The sequence below is a fragment of the Molossus molossus genome, unplaced genomic scaffold, assembly GCF_014108415.1.
Source record: "Molossus molossus isolate mMolMol1 unplaced genomic scaffold, mMolMol1.p scaffold_m16_p_5, whole genome shotgun sequence".
Lineage (NCBI taxonomy): Eukaryota > Metazoa > Chordata > Mammalia > Chiroptera > Molossidae > Molossus > Molossus molossus.
Window position 1 is genome coordinate 21695863 of NW_023425388.1, and position 14825 is coordinate 21710687.

The 14825-nt window shown below is 36.6% G+C and overlaps 1 non-coding gene across 1 annotated transcript; it reads left to right on the forward strand.

The window, feature by feature from the left end:
• The first annotated feature begins 13549 nt into the window (after positions 1-13549).
• Positions 13550-13687, forward strand: LOC118618001. Its single transcript, XR_004956947.1, has one exon. It is a non-coding gene; the product is annotated as a small nucleolar RNA SNORA8 (small nucleolar RNA).
• Positions 13688-14825: the final 1138 nt, after the last annotated feature.

Genomic DNA, 14825 nt, shown 5'->3' on the forward strand with positions numbered 1-14825 from the left:
TGATTTTTGCAGTCTTCTCTCCCCACTTCCTCCTCTGTGATTGTGCTGCCCGCGTGAACTTGATATCCTTTAACTCCGTAGCTCCTGTTCTGCCTTTTCTCTCCCCAGTACTTGCCCACACAATCTGGGGGCTAAGAAAAACTGTGCTCTAATGTAAGGGGCTACTCTGGAAAAAGTCACACAGAGCATGTCATTAGGACCGTCTACATATTCCTGGTTCATCTCTTCTTCCTGGTCAACAGGAAGCTTCCCTACACTCCTGGAAGGTAAGGCTGGCCATGTTGTCTTATTTTGCCTAATAATATGTGAGTGGAAATGATCTATGTCATTTCTGGGCAAAAATTTTAAAGAAGGCATATGTTTTGCCATATTCGCCTTTTTCCTGTTTCACCTATGTGGGGTCAGGTGTTGAGGAGGCCTATCTACGTGTGACATGAATGGTGATGGTGAGCAGAGTCCCCAGGCTACCCTGCAAGGTATGGACTAAGGGAGTGAAAGATAAACGTTTGTTATGAAAAGCTACTGAGATTTATTTGAGTGCGCTTGTTAGCAGTCTAGCTTATCCTGATTAGTATAGCCATTAGTGTAAAATTAAAAAGCTAGTTCCTTGGCATGCGATCTACAAACACTTACTGAAATTGTGCAGCAGGAAAAGTACTAGGTGTTTATTTGAGATGCAGGTATAAAAATAAGTGAGACTCAGTCATTGCTCTTTCAGAATGTATTCCCATGAGAGTTTTCTCCGTAATAGCAGGGGTACAGGTCATGTTATGCAGTTTAATTCTATTGTGCATGATGAAGAAATAAGTATATGACTTATCAAGAAGTAGTGTGTGTGTGTGTGTGTGTGTGTGTGTGTGTGTGTATTTTTGGGGAGGGAGGAGGTGTTTTTCCAGAAACAAACTCCTTAAGTATAAAGTATAGGAAATGCAAATGCAATAGTCCAATATCCAAGGCATTTAAGCCAAAGAAACAAAGCAGGAATTGGTAAGAAATATTACCAAGGATTAGACATTTACCTAAGCTAGAAAATGCTAATGGAGAACCCACCTGTGTGATTGAAGAGACATAGGTGAGCCTCTCACTTGCTTCAACCTGCTACATTGGGGTTCAATGCAAATGAAAGTGTAAAACGAGATCTGGGGTGGGAACCAGAGATCCTTAAAGAAGGACATCCAGAATCATCTACCATGAAAAGTTGGGTGTTAGGGAAACTGCAGCCCATACTCACAGAAGTACTCCGCATACGAAGAGAGCACAGGCCTGTGGGGAGAGCGGGTGTCCAACCAAACCCTACTGTATGCAACACTGATGTAAAAGCCAGAGGCTGGATGCGGTACCGCCATCTCCTAGTTAGGAAAATTGGAGCCTGTTACCCAGTTTCTACATCCTTTAATTCCTTCGTCTATACAATATAAATAAATAAATTCTCACCCTGGCCAGCAGACCCAGTTGGTTGGAGCATCATCCTGTACACAAAAGGGTTGCAGGTTTGATCCCCAGTAGGGTCACATACAGGAGGCAACTGATCAATGTTTCTCCCTTTCTCCCCCTAAACATATCCTTGAGTGAGTATTAAAAATAATAATAATAATAATAATTTAATTCTGTGTCTTTCTCCTAATTGTAATGTGAACATTAAAGGAACTGATTTGTATAAAGTTTATATTATAGTTTCTAGCAGATAAATGCTTAGTAAAAATAGATGATCATTTTTATTATGGTTCCCATTATGAAATTATCCTTCCCCTGAATGTCAAGCAGTGAGTGTATTGGTTCACAAAATTTGGGAGATTCCATTAAAATAAACATATAAAATCATACAGAAGCCTGTCTGATTTGGTTGAACCAACATGCAATGTTAAGCCTACTAATTGAAATCATTCTTTTCTTCATTTGGTTTGTGTCGAGTTTTGTTATCTGGGTTATAAGAAATTATATATTTGTCTTTCTTAAGAGGACTTGAGTAATTCTCTCAAAAGGGGAAATAAAGGCTTTGGGTGAAGCTATTACTAGTAGTTGCTTTTTAAAATTTTTTATTATTTCCCCTTTAATTCATTATGCTTTTTAAAAATTACTCAGTGCAATTGGTTAAAATGATTTCTCCTTCTTCTCACTCGCTTCCAAAAATGCATTTGCTATTAAACTCATTTTGTAAATGTGATACATTGATGTGAGTTTTCTTCCCGTTTTTATGATACTGATGCCAGCAAGTGCTAAGGGGAGGTTGAAACTGTCGGGGTTTTATGTGATGTTGACGACAGATATTTTTAAGGTTTCTTTTCTGCTGTATGATTTGAGCAGCAGTAACTTTCCCCCCCATAATGTATCAAATAACTTTCCTATAATATTCAGAAGAGGTAACAGTGATTAGAATGATTAAGCAGACACTTGGTTCTAAGAAATAAAGACAAGAGAAGTGAGGTGTACAACCTAAATTTTCCAAGGGTATTTCAGGACTCATGGCTACTTCTGTCAAAGATTATTTGCGTAATAAATACTTGATCTTCTCTTATAACAAAGCCAGTTCTGCTTCTGAGGAAGACATTCTAGTAAACAAGGAAAAAGTGATTTTAAATATTCTTTGCTCCCTTAAGGAGTGTGAAAAGGAAAATGACATCTAAACCTTTCATAAATTTAGTTTGAAGTCATATAGCAGAAGACTAATATTTGGAGGAGAAAGAGATTCTTAAATGGATGGAGGTGGGTAGACAATTATTGAGAATGGGTAGAGTCTAACCAATTTGTGCAATAAGATAAACACCAATATTTAACTGTGATACTCACAGTTTCAAAACCATATTCTTTTTATGCTTATTATCTCTTCTTTTTCCTAGATATTAGCCATACACTTTTGTTTATGTGCCTATTTAAAATACTCTCATTTATTTATATAAATCCTCATCCCCTCCCCCAGTTCTTATTTTCAATCCACTCAGATGTGTTGCATGCCTGTGAATTATACCCCAAGTGTGACAGACGATGACTATTTGGAGGATGCCAAGTAGCAGTTGCCCTAGCAACAATAACCAGGGGATGCTTCTCAGAACTTCTGCCGCATCTCTTCCCCATCATTTCCCCTGTTTTGAGAGTTAGATAACATGGTTACCCGAATTAGTCAAAGTAGTTTCCCCTACCCGCCCATAATGAAAGAGAGAAGTTAGAAATGTCTGCCTTTTCCTTACTCCCAGGGGAAATGAAGCGTATCTGTGCAGTTGAGACTAAAAAAAGGGGTCTGTTAGAGAGAAAAGAACTGTGTGTAATAAATACTCACTGGTGGGAGAGTTCATTGTCAGGACTGCTCCTGTGAACCAGTTGTAAGGAATGAAAAAAATCACTGTTGAATTTCCACACATGGGCTAAGAGAACAGTATGTAAATTAGATTTTAAGATGCTATATTCTGTGAGTGGAAATTTCTGGTCTGTCCTGAATCTGATATGGAAGATTTAATTTTATACTCTTAAATGAAGAAAACCTAAAAAAAAAGGGAGTATAATCTGGACAGTGAGATGAAAAACTTCTTTTAATTACCTGTGACTTTATTAAGATGTACATCCCAACCCCAAAATAAGTATTCAGATTAAACCACAGAATGAAATGTAAGAAAAATTCTATTTGCTCTGGAAAGCACAGTGGATTTCTGTGAAGCAAAAGAAGCTTATGCTTCAAGGTCTATCACTTGCAAGTCCCCGTATCTAAATTCACATTTGTAGATATATTACTTTTATTCTTAAAAAGAAACGCCCTGATTAGATACACTTTAAGCTCCAAAAATTCTGGATCCACCCCTCAAGAAAAGGGGAAATATAAATGATATATTTGATCATATGTTATTGCTATTGTATCATTTCTTAATGACATTCAGATTTCTGACCTTATAGTACTCATGTCTGTTTTTACTCTTTTTCTCTCATGCTTTGGGGGATATTATAGGTCTTCCATTAATCTTACGCTTGCACATGATTAAACAACAGTAATCAAAAACATGTAGTTTGCATGAGTCATTGTACTTTCAAACCCATTTAATAAAATTATGAGTCTAAAATAAAGTGGTAGATAATAGAAAATAAATGGGACTAATCAAGAGTTATTTTTAAATAGTTAATCTATCTACTAACCATGTTATTTGGAGTCTATTCTATGTAATTTCTGTGGAAAACATCAGATTTTTGGCTGGAAAAATTTCTGTAATCTTAACAGCATATATAACTAATGCAGGTTTCTTTAGAATTCTTTTCCCATAGACTTTGAATGAATAGATTTTGTCACATGTATGCTAATACTATTGGAAGGACACCCCCACAAGACTGTAGGGATTCACATCAAATAAACTGTATTTTATAAATAATACACTGAAAAAATTAGTAATTATTTAAACCCAATATTTTATGGTAACTGAAAGAATTTTGAAAGATATAAAAAATTGAAAAGTCTTAGCACTCCTACTAATTACATTCATCATAATTTACCTTTTATAGAAATATATAGTTCATCCATTGAAATATATTCTCTTGAAGACAGGGGTTATATTTTAATTTTATCCCCCAAGAGCAGAGTACCTTGAACTTAATGTGTTCTAGCATGTGTTTTTCAGTTGAATCTGACATAATCAATGAATTTTTCAAAAACTTTGTTCTCAGACCCTGAAGCCTATAGAGCTGCTGATGTAAACGCTATAGTAGATGATGCTACTTGGAATTGTTACCTTTACAAAAATATTTAAATATCATAAAACAACATATTCACTTAATTCAAAATTAAAAGGAAATATGAGTATGTACATTGAAAAAACACTTCTTCCCAGTCCACTTCAGAGATATTTTAGGCATAGTATGTGAACTATAAAGTCTTAATTGTTTTCATCCAACACTTGGAGATTGACCCATATTGCAAACAAACAAATAAAATACTGTGTTCTCATTCTGTGTTATGGTTATTTGGCATTTTATTTTATATGCATGTAGTAAAATTTATTAAACTGGTATTTTGTTAACGGATGTTTAAGATTTTTTTTTTATTATTCTTACTAAGAACACATTGTAATGAATAACTCTGTACATGACACCATGTTGTACAAATGAGAATAAATTTATAAGCCATATTCCACTTTATGAAATGAGGGTCAAGAGTTATGTGTTTTTATACATTGATGGATATTGCCAGATTACTTTCCATATGGGATGAATTCACTTACATTCACAATCAAAATACTTTTTCTTTTAATCTCGCTGGAAGATTGTGCTATCAAACTTTTCAATCGTTGTCAATAATATAGATTAAAACATGCTGTCAGTAGCTTTTATTGTTTGTTTGTTTTTCTATTTCGGAATTTAGACTTTTTCCATAAATTTAAAGACATTTGAATTTCTTTTCACTTTGTCATAACTGTTTATATCTCCTTTGTACTCAGTACAATGTGTACAGTGTGTAATTGTTTCATTTATTTGTGTCCTTGGTCATCATTTATCTCCTCTATTATTGTATAAGCTCCTTGAAGGTCAATATTTGGCTTTTTTGTTCATCATTGACTCATCAGCTCCCAGTACAGCACCTTCCCCAGTAAGCATTTAGTAAATAGTTATTGTACAAATAACTTAGTAGTGTGAGTCTATCTGGAGAGCTCTAGTGTGTTATCCAGAACTCTGTCTCTGACTCTGTGCCCTATTATCTCTGAATCTCCTAAAACAATTGGTTATCCTTTAAAGTTTTTTGAAAACTTGCTCGGCTATTTGAAAATAAATTTGAGAAGCTCAATACTTTATATTTTGGAGTAATATTTTCTTTTGGCTTCTCCAAAATATCTAAATTGCAATCACATTTTAGTTTTCCATAAGGGAGAGGATTCCCTAATGAGAATTTCAGTTTAATTTATTTTTTTAGTGCTCTAATGGAAAGGTAAGTGAAGATGAATCTAGGAAATAAGGGAAGAATAAATATGTTTATTTACAGACCTCAATATCACATATTAGAAATGTACACAAAATTTGCGACACTGAACTTCTACATTGCATAAAACTACAGATTTTTCAGAGATGTAATTATTTTAAATGTTCACCATCAATTATTAATTGGGCTTTAGTCATAAAACAAACAATGATTTAAAACTCCTTCTTTCCATAGAAAGTATTGTTTGTATACTGTGTAATTCTTTTAACAATTGCAGATACACAGAAATTGTTGAAATTTAAGGTAAATTTGTAGTGTAGTTGAATGGCTAATATAAAAAATGGATAATCATTACTGTAATTTTAAGCAGAATTCAACAAAATATCTAGGTATTTTTCTTGTTTGAATATTAATGATTCTGGTGTAAAGAACAAGTGATTTCAGGGTCTACCTCATTTTGCTAATCATATTAGATTATTAGAAGCCCAGAAATAAGTCTTTGTTTTCCTCTGCAGTGCATCAGATTTACAAATCTTAATAAGACCTGAAGCTTACTCTGTAAGAAGTGTTTAAGATGAGAGGCTTTAAAGGGCTTTGTCAATTATATTAAAGTCTGGCTTTATTCTGAGCAGGGCCTCACCTCTGAGGTGTTGCCATGTTAACTGATTTTTGGATTTGCATTGAGGACACTCGAGACCGGAGGTTGGAGATGTGCGTAGTTGGGAGAGAAAGGTCTCTGATTGCAGGGGGATAGAGAAGAGCTTTGCATCCTGGCTTGGACAAAAAGAGAAGGCATAGGTGGTACACTCCAGGAGACATGCTACTTCCTAACCAATTTTAAGTTTCCCTTTCTGCATTGCAATTCCTTGACGCACTCCTTAAGGCTTCAGTTCAGTGTGTTAAACTGATAAATCTTAGACACAACTGCTTTAGGGAAGCCAAAGTGTCACTATATGTCCATGTCTTGGAGTGAGATTGACTAGACAGAACAGGATCAACAAAGATATCCAGTGATAAATGGGTAGAAGCCCTAGGGTCAAAACTGAAAGGTGATAAGTGACATCTCAGATATATAAGTGCAGCCCACATCATGGGGACCTCAAAAACAGCAGGGATGGGGTATGAACTTCCTGAATCCATGAGGATGGGCTTGGAGTATAGTTAAATGGTCACAGATAAGCTCAGAAGACTGGAAAATTGGAGGATATTCAAATATGGTTAAAGAAATTGTTTATGGCTATCTAATACAAGTCTTCAGTGTAGTTCAAGAGTACTTCTTGTCTCATATTTTGGTGCTTACATTATCCACTTTAAAAAAGTTAAGGCTATGCATTCATGTGCATTTGAATCTTTTCCCTAACCAAATTATACTCTCCTTGAAAACATGAGGCTTAATTCTTCTATCTCATGCTTACCTCTCATAATCTCTAATGTGGTACTGAGCCAATATTATGGCACTCAGAATATATTTATTAAATGAACACTTCATTGGACAATTCTTTTCAGGACTGTATGGCCATGGTCTCAAATGACTATGATCATATAAAAAAGGATCTTAAATAGGTTTTACATCTCCTTTCTTTTTGGGATGTGGACTTTTCACTTAAGACGTATTTTTTTTTTTTCATTACCATCTTCATTTAACTTTAAAAAAATCTATGTTTTTTTAAAAAATGATTTGAAAGAGAAAGGAAAGGTGAGAGAGAGAGAGAGAAGAACATCAATGCGAGAGAGAAACATCCATTGGTTATACACCCTTTCTGGGGATCAAGCCCACAACCTAGGTGTGTGCCCTGACTATGAGTCAAACCCACAACCTTTTTGGTGTACACTCAGCCAGGGCCATCCTCACGTAATTTTGCATGTCCCTCAGTAGCACCTGGTTTTTAGAGTTTCTTGTAAAGAACAACAAAATAACTGAACTACATAGTCTCTTAGGCTAAAATAAGATCAACAATTCACATCTCAACTCTATGCTCATGCTTAGGTATAAATCACGGCCACTTCCATCCCTGTGCAATATGCTTCTCCAGCTATCTGTGCAAACGACAAGTACAAACGTGTTTTGAAGCTCTGAGCAGACCTATGATCGGTTGACACCTCTGAAAATGTTTTTCCCTCCCAAGAATCTTGGCCTCAGAGTTTTATAAGTCTACCTTATATAACCATTCTCAAAGTAATATGAGTTTCACTTGTTTCTCATAACTGTGCAATCCTTCAGATATCAAGTGGCAGGAACAGGGTGCATAAATAACACAAACCTCACCTCCTCTAAAGGGGTAGGAAGGATTGAGGAAGGAGGAGAGAAAAAGAAAGCAACTGATAGTCCAATCCCGCCTGCACACAGTCCTCTCAGTGATGGAGTGCTGAGTGTGATCAGAAATCCTGCCTACTCCAGCCCATGAGTTGGACCAAATCACCCCAGGACGGATGTGTTATTTGCTTTTCCAATAATTTCCCAGAATAATAAAACTGGGATTTCCTTTTCTTTTTCTTTATTGATTTGAGAGAGAAAGGAAGTGAGAGAGAGAGAGATAGAAACATCCATGAGAGAGAACATCGATTGACCACCTCCTGCATGCCCCCACTGGAGATTGGCCGCAACCTGGGCATGTGCCCTGACCAGGAATGGAACTAGTGACCTCTTGGTACGTGGGTCAATAATCAACCACGGAGCCACACCCGCTGGACACAACTAGTATTTCCAATCAGGCTGGGCTCAGGTGGCTACATCACAGTAGTGATGTCCCAGGATAGGTAGCTGAGAAAAGATCTTCTTAAAAAAATAGACAGTGGAGGGTGCGGGTGGGGGTTAGGGCGTGGCTGCGCCTTCTGCCGTTGTTCAGGCAGAGCAGCTCCTGGGGCTGGGCCGCTGAGTGGAGCAGACTGTTCGTTTCTGTTCAGGTCTGGTTTAGATCTGCAGTGTTCAGGGATGAGCAATTCCTTTCACGTTATTTGCAAACCTTGTCAAAGCCTGATTGCAGCATGACATTGATGACAGACTGATTATTACTTGTCTCAAAAAGCAGTGTAGGAACATATTGGCTTTCATGCAAACATCCAGCTTGTCATTAGCGTACACAGAAAATGGCAGCGGTTTTCTACGGGGATCCTGGAAGAACCGGCCAAAGGAGGTGTCTCTGTTGCTATTGATTCTGGAAAGAGTTCAATAAAAGTGGAGGGAAAATTTCTGCTGAGTGAAATTCCTACAGCCCCGAGACAAATAGTCTAACTTTGACATCACATTGGTTATTTTGAGAGACATTTATTCCTGTAGGCTAGACAGAAAAAAATAAAGGGATATAAAACAGTATTAAAATCTATGAACTTTTTTTTCCCCTGGTAAAGCAAATCTACCCACGTTGCAAAATTCTGCTTACTTGGTAGCCCTAAGTACTAAGTTTTGATACTTTCTCAATAACCGGAGCCACACCCACCCAGATGAATAAATTAGCTACTTGAGTTGTGAATTAGACCTTGCAGTAGGTATTCATCCTTTGCAAACCATAGGAACTCAATCGCATTAAAGAAGCATATGCATTCTGAAGTCCTCTCTGGGAATTACAAGCCCTATGATTTCAGTTTTATTTAAGAGTCATCACATCAAACTTACCTGAAAGTCTAGAAAAAGTTACTGGCTGGAACTAGTGGCATCTACAATTAGTATATTACATTGTCTCCTCACATGTCTTCCGTTCACTGTTCCTTTCTTTTTTTGGTAGATAAACAGGGGATCATCTCATTAGGCAGGAGCTACTTATTCACAAAAGGAACAACCACCTCAATTTCTTTAAAAACGTATCAGCTCTACAAGGAGATGACATGTTTTAAGCTAATTGCAACTTTCAATTGAAAAAATATGTACATGGCAACATTTAAATCAAATGTGTAAATGGGTATTTAATGCATCTTTCTTTTCAATACCTATCATAAGAGGCAATCACTGATATTCATATATGTTTATTGCCCCCCAATTTTTACATAAACTAAAGCAGACTCAACATAGTATATTCTTAACTGTTTTCTCTTTCTATCAATGATATTGGAAGCTATGAGATAGAACTTCGGGCAGTCCTGAATTTATATCTTACTTGGGATGGTGAAATCTCAGAGATGACTGGAATTAACATTTGATTTGTGTAACTCTGATGTATTTTCTCATGAATGTGCTTGAACTGATCTATGTTAGCTCACAAATTGCTAAAGGAGATAGAGGTAATTATTTCAAGAATAAAAAATACCAGAACTCTGACATATTTATATAATGAAATAACTAGCAACAATGAATAAGAACAATTGTTTATAGTAAACACAGACAATGTAGAAGAAAAGAAATGGCTTGACAGAAGTAGGAAGGTCATTTGAAAGACTTACAAATGTTGGAATTCAACTTTTTAATTTACATAGTAGGTACGAATAAATATTTTTTCATATTGATAAAGTAAAAAAAGAGCTGAGGTATAAATACTAGAATAGATGAAAACCAACTGATTATATGGGCATTTTGGAGTAATATTTATGGATTGTTTTATAATGATCATTTTAAATTATAAAACATATTTCATATATGAGTTTACTACATATGAATAATGAAAGGACTCCCTTTCTGCTAATGCTGATGTAGATACAATGGGACAGCCATGAGAAATATAGCAGAAGCTAAAACCTGTCCAAGAAAAGACTTCACATGGAGCTCAGCTGAAAGTCTTCTCATCTACCAGCCTTGATCAAGACTGTCCCCGGGAACCTTACACAAAAAAAACCATATGCATTAGTCAGTGCATAAGATTCCGTGGGGAGAACTTGGCAGAAAGACAAAAAAAGAGTCTCCAAACTTCTTTGGAAAGTGTTTTGCCACTTATCTTAAAGCTATAACTCTGCCAACTGGAGTCAGTGGGCTATTATAAATTTATATATGCATTTAATCTGCTTGGGAAATTTTTTTTTTACTTATATGGTACATCAACATTTCAAAACAACCTTTTAAGATACAGAACCTTCCAAGAGGGAGGCTCTTTATATGTGAGAGACAGCTTTCCTTCTGAGGGACAGCAATGACTAGTTTGTTTGAGTACAAAACTGACAGTTGGGGAAGTCTGAAATATAATTCTGGCTTTTCTACTTCCTTAGGTTGGCCATACAGAATAAACACAAACCTGTTATGCAAGCAGAATTTTGGAGGAAGTACATACACATTCTAAAGAAGAGCTAGAAACTGTACTGTAACATGGATTAGCAAAATACCTTGACCACCGTTGGAGTGTCCTTGTCTAATTAGACCTGTGTGGAACCAAGGACAACATTAGCACACAGACTTCCTGAGGCTTTGTAAATGAAAAAAGGATGACATAAAAGGATTCTGTAGAAAAGTACACAATTCTGTGAAATTACTTTGCCTTTATAATCTTAAAAGAAGTTTAAAATATTGTAAATGATTGATTTTTTTTTTTTACATTAACAAGTTAGTAAAAACATTAATGAAATGATTTTATAGTCTGAAGGAAAAGTTTCCACAGAAATTTATTTTGTTGCTTTCTGGAAGAGGAATCTTATTCTTTGATAAATTTCCCATGTAGATACTGTCCCATATCAAGATATCACCTTCAGCCTTAGATACCGCAAAGAGATGCTTGTCCCTAATTGTTGGTTGAGGTACACTCAGCAAATAGTATGACTAGTTACTCATAGAAAACATTTGCAGTCTTCTTAGTTTAAAAAGCTTGCTGTAAGGGAGCCAAATCCACCATCCAGTCTGGAAAAAGTTACCTCCAATTGTATCTAATGGAAAATGGAAATAGAACAAAGAGATTCAAGCCCTCAACAGGAAGCAAATGGGGGACTGTGAGATTAAATAGAGGATGTGGTATGTGTGTAGGGGAATCGATAGAAGAATTTCAATATTAAGGAGAACTTTTCTTTTAAACTTCTCTTTTAAATCTTGGTTTAGGAATTGGTAGGATTATGAAATCAATTAATCAGTTAATTATATTATTTGTCAGAGGTTTAAGCCTCTTCGAAATGGAAGCCTAGACTCTTAAAGGGTGATTATCAAATTCAATCTTTAGCCAAACCCTTGAAGTAGGCTAAGATACTGGACCAGGAAATGAAAATAATGGACATAATCACATATGATAATAGTAGTTCTTGGTCCATAACTTACAAAAGGTACAGCTGTGACCATTTCACAAATCCTGTAGTGAAACATCATGAGTTGATTGAAGAGATCAGGACTCTTTATAATTTGCAGGAAAAGGAAGGTCAGTTGCGATGAGTAAGCATGTTGTAGGCCCACTGATAGAAGAATGACAACAAGCTCTTTGTTATGGCCCTTCGCTGCATTCATTGCAAGAGGCTTGAGTAGAACAATAACACCAGGTTTGTTAGGTCTATCTGTGGGGTGTTCTGTGAGCTATGTTTATGATTCATTTTTAAAGCTAATCTACAGCCTAGCCAGTGTGGTTCAGTGGTTGAGCATCAAACCAGTTTGATTCCCAGTCAGGGCACATGCCCGGGTTGTGGGGGGCATGAAGGAGGCGGCCAGTTGATGTTCTCTCTCATCGATGTTTCTCTCTCTCTCTCCCTCTCTTCCTAAAATCAATAAAATAAATAAATAAATGAATAAATAAAACTAACCTACATATTGGAATTCTCCCTAGGCCAAAACTCCATTTCTATCTTTTCAATGACTTCCGATCTCTGGAATCTAACTATTGACCCTCAGACCATACATCCAGCTATTTGCATCTGAACTGATATCTTAGAGGAGCGACTTCAGACTCATGATGTCCAAACTGAACTCACTGTATTCAAACCTTGTCCTACTCCTAAATCTCCTCTCTCAGGGGCTGGGACTGGCATCTACTCAACTCCATGGAGGGCCTCTTGTTCTCCCACATCATATATCAAACCGAAACCTAGATTTTGTTCTCTAACACAGGTGGGAAAATCCATTTTTTTGTTATAACGAGGAAATTAAAAATTAAGATTAAACACTTCGCTCACTCGAAAGCAAACTTTTTTATTATAGGCACACACATACATTAATACCAATATATACACACAGATAGAGTATATGCTGTGGAAGAAAAGTAACCAGAATACCATTAGCATAAGTAAATTCCAAAATGCTGGGCATGAAAAGATTCTCAAGGAAAATTTTTGAGAAAGAGGATGGAATTTTTTATAGAGATTTTGCAGAAGAGAGGCAGGTGACGTTAGGCCCATTTCAGAGGAAGGTTGGTCAAGGATGGTTCTCAGAAGAGGCAAGAACTGTTTTTTGGGAGGAAGAGTTAGGGGTTAGGGTTGTGTGCAAAAGACGGTGGGTAAGATAATGTTATGTGAATGCCACTGTGGAAAAATCCCTCAGTCTTCAGGGTATTTCACAGGGTCTAACAAAAGAATAATGAAAACAAAGGAGTTCTGAATAACCTCTGTACTAGAGGCCAATTAGCAAGCGCGTGGCATCTGCTTCCTTTATTGTGCTCTGTGTCTAAGGCTTCTTGATTTGAAATCTTCCCTATTAAACAAGGGTATGCTTGCATTCATACAAATATATTTAAATTGTTTAAATATATCTATTTTAAATCCGAGGATCATGTTTAGAAAACATCTCAAGTACCTCATTTTAAACAGAAATATCAAGAGTACTAATTACAAATGTATCGCACTGCATGGTGCGTGCACGCGACAGTTTATTCCCGCTGGGTGTTCGAAGGACAGGACGATATAAACCCAGTATCTGGCATCGTTGTTTTTCCTGGCTTCGTGCATGTTCAACCTGGTATCTTTATTGATACAGTATAAAAAAAAATAGATAAAAGTGTATATGCACCGACATATGTTTTATGAATGTTTCAGTGTTTGCTAGCCCAGCCTTCTGAGATATGATTGTACCTATCACTCTAAAGCCAGAGGTGGAGATAAAGCACAGTGTCCTGTATGATTTCATTATTTTAACAGAGTCTGAAGGATCCTACCCCCTCCACTTTTATTGAAAATGTATTTTGGTGGTTTGGGATGAAGGTTCCCGTGCTGCACGGTTTTCGGTCGCGAGCTGGCCTACACACTCAGACAGGCATCCGATTCAGAGGAATAAAATACAATATGTTGAAGCCATTGCGGCGAGGAAAGGGAAAACACAAATAATACAGAGGCCTCCTGACAACCCATACAATACCGATGTCAGAAGGGATTAGAATTGAACGAGACATTGATGTTAGAATAGTAATAAAAAAATCATGAACAAATTTCAAATGTTGGCGGATTAAATACCTGGTAGAATAAATGGGGTATTGGAATGTGTGTGACAGGTTGAGGGCGTGAGAGAAGAAAAATAGGAGAAAGAAAATGTTTAATAGATTTGCCATAGATTCTAAATGCAATAAAATATCTGAACCGAAGATCTGGAGTATTAATAGTTAAAGAAAACAACAACTGTACAAGAGCAGAAGCACCATGGCCTCTGTCATCTCTTCTGCCTTCCATTTCTGTCCTTCTGAATCGTCCCCTCTGTAGTCTCTCATCTAGTTGCCGGCATCTCACAGGAGTAAGTTTTACGGCTGTGCCCTCATTTCAACAGTATGTGTTTTCCAACACATTAGATTGAAAAGTCTTTCAGGTGGGCAACACGAAAGTGGGAATGATATCTCTGCATCAAGATCCCTGAACTAAGAGGGTAGTCATTCGTTCAGCTTCGGCAAGATAATCGCAGAAAAGACGTTGTGTCTTGCTTAGCACAGTATATCAGGAGACACGTGATGGCACTTTGTCCTATGCTGAAGATATAAACTTTGATCCTTGGGTAAGGTGGCACTTCCTAGGTATCTCCATAGCAGTGGTGCCATTTTGCCCTTACTAATGAAGAAGTAAGTTGTCATGAGACTCTATGACACTGAAATGTCCCCTTCTTCATTAAGTTTTCACTCTCTATTCTAGCATC